The sequence below is a fragment of the Penaeus japonicus genome, unplaced genomic scaffold, assembly GCF_977035675.1.
Source record: "Penaeus japonicus unplaced genomic scaffold, GWHDUDI00000001_assembly GWHDUDI00000018, whole genome shotgun sequence".
NCBI lineage: Eukaryota > Metazoa > Arthropoda > Malacostraca > Decapoda > Penaeidae > Penaeus > Penaeus japonicus.
This window is the reverse complement of record NW_028234420.1, coordinates 3,127,777-3,130,276: the sequence shown is the minus strand read 5'-3', so window position 1 is coordinate 3,130,276 and position 2,500 is coordinate 3,127,777. Positions and strand designations below refer to the sequence as shown.

The 2,500-nt window shown below is 52.4% G+C and overlaps 1 protein-coding gene across 2 annotated transcripts in view; it reads right to left on the bottom strand.

Moving 5' to 3' along the window:
• The window catches only part of LOC122258764 (protein ecdysoneless homolog), a 56,794-nt gene that overhangs the window by 36,813 nt on the left and 17,481 nt on the right, over positions 1 to 2,500 (bottom strand). The window lies entirely within an intron of this gene.

The window sequence follows — 2,500 nt, the reverse complement described above, 5'->3', positions numbered from 1 at the left end:
ACTTTACTATTATCATTATCATCATTATTATCATCAAGACCATCATAATTTTGATTATTATCATTACTACTATTATTATCATTATCACCACCATTATTATCATAATCATAATTATCATTATCCTTATCATGATTATTATCCTAATTACAATTAGATAAATACAAATGACGACGCCACATGAACTACTGCTGGCACCAGCAACAACCATCCTTGGCATCGTCCCCCTCGTCCTACCATAGGATGGACAATGAGCATCCTGCGCCAGACTCCATGCCTCTCCGCGCCCCGACCCCTCCCTGGCCAGAGTTTCAAGCCGAGAAATAACCTGGGCATCTCTGAACACCTTCTCCCGCGCGGGATGTCCTCGAGAGCGGCCAGGTGGTAAAAGTGGCTCAAGGAGACGCCCCAGCTCCCAATGGAGGGACACTCCGAAGACGTCGAAGAGCACCTGCGCGGGGATTAGAAACAGCGACGACCAGAGGGAGAGGAGGAGGAACAGGGGGTGGAAGGAGGAGGAACAGGGGGTGGAAGGAGGAGGAACAGGGGGTGGAAGGAGGAGGAACAGGGGGTGGAAGGAGGAACAGGGGGTGGAAGGAGGAGGCTAAGGGGGACGAAAGGGTGGAGAGAAAGTGACAACGAGAGGGAGAGGAGGGAAGAAAAGGAGACGAGGAGAAGGAGTAGTGGGAGGAAGAAAAAACGTAGCAGGAAAGGTAGGAGGAGAAAAGGATTTGGGAGGGATATGAAGTAGGAAGACGAGAGTTGTAGGAGGAGGAGAGGAAGAGGTGTGAAAAGGAAGAAGTGTTCGGCGTGTGCGGGTGCTCAAGGGACGCGCTCACCCACTGACCCAGTGCACTTCGCCTCCGTGACCCACTACACTTGACCCCCTTCGGCCTGATCCCAGACGCGAATCCACGCTTCGCCCTGCCCTGTCCTGCCTCGCTGCCTCGCCTCACCTGTCCAAAACAAAGAACTCGCAACTCTGCCGCTCTGTTCTCAAGGACGCGCGGCTCTTGCTTTCCTCTGCCTTTCTTTACTTGTTTAATACAAGAATGAAAGTAAACGCGCGCTCGCCTCTCTGCCTCAGCCTTTCTTTACTTGTTTCAAATACGAATGAAAGTAAACGCGCGCGCTCACCACAGGAAGGTTAGCCGAGGTACGCTCGAGTTACATAAGGCAATAACGCTCCGACGTATTTCGGGAAACAGAGGGAAGAATATCCAGATATAAATAGAGAGAGTGAAAGGGAATATATTTAGAGGATACGGAAAAAGACAAAGGCTTTTTAATCCCATCAACCAGCACCACACCCCCTCCCACCCCCCGAGCGCCCGCCCTCCACCGCGAGCCCAGCGCCCGACCTCGCCTCGCACCCCAACAAACAAAACAACGACCACATTGCCACAAGGCCGCCGCCTCAGTAACCAGGTGACCCACTACACTTGACCCACTCACCCACTGCCACAGTCCCCCCCGCTGCCCCCACCCGCCGCGGCCTCCACATACAACACACTCAACACTCTTTTCCTTGTTGCTCGTTTGCTTGTTTGTGTCTAAAAGAATCACAAGTTTAGGACTCCCCGATGGAGGCTACGTAAGTTTCTACTCGTCAGACTTTAATCATTCTCGCTGGCTTTTCATCCTTTAGCAACTCCTTTCACTGTGTACCCAGCAAGCTGTTCATTTAATCACACTACCTTTCACTTTCTTCATCCTTCAAGACAACGCTCTCGCTCTCTATAGCTCTCGTTCTCTCTCTTTCTTCCCTTCTATCTCCCCCACCCCCCCATCTCTCTTTTCCTGTCTCCCTGTCTCCCTCTCCCCCCATCCCTCCCTCCCTCCCTCCCTCCCTCTGTCTTTTACTCTCACCCTTGTTCACTTTCTTTTTCGCTACGCGTAAATACCTCCGCTGCTTTTACCTAACCCAGAGTCCTTTCTTGTTGTACTTGCCTGCCAGCTCCCCCAAGGAGGAGAATAATCATGATGATGATGATGAGGAGGAGGAGGAGGGGGGAGGGAGGAGGAGGGGGGGGGGGAGGAGGGGAGGAGGAGGAGGAGGAGGAGGAGGAGGAGGAGGAGGAGGAGGAGGAGGAGGAGGAGGAGGAGGAGGAGAGGAGGAGGAGGAGGAGGAGGAGGAGACGGAGGAGGAAGAAGAGGAGGAGGAAGAGAAGTAGAAAAAGGTAGAAAAAGTGGAGGATGAGGAGAAAGAGAAGGAGGAGGAGGAGGAGAAAAAAATAAGTAGAAAAAAGTAGAAGTGGAGGAGGAGGAGGAGTAAAAAGAAGAAAAACTGAAGGAGGAGGAGGAAGAGAAGGAGGAGGAGGGATTAAAAGAAGTAGAAAAAAGTAGAAAAGTGGAGGGGGAGGAGGTGGTGGAGGAGGAGGAGGAGGAGGAGGAGGAGGAGGAGGAGGAGGAGGAGGAGGAGGAGGAGGAGGAGGAGGAAGAGGAGGAGGAGGTGGAGGAAAGTAAAGCGAACATCCCGGGAGACTCTGAAGGTCAAGTCACC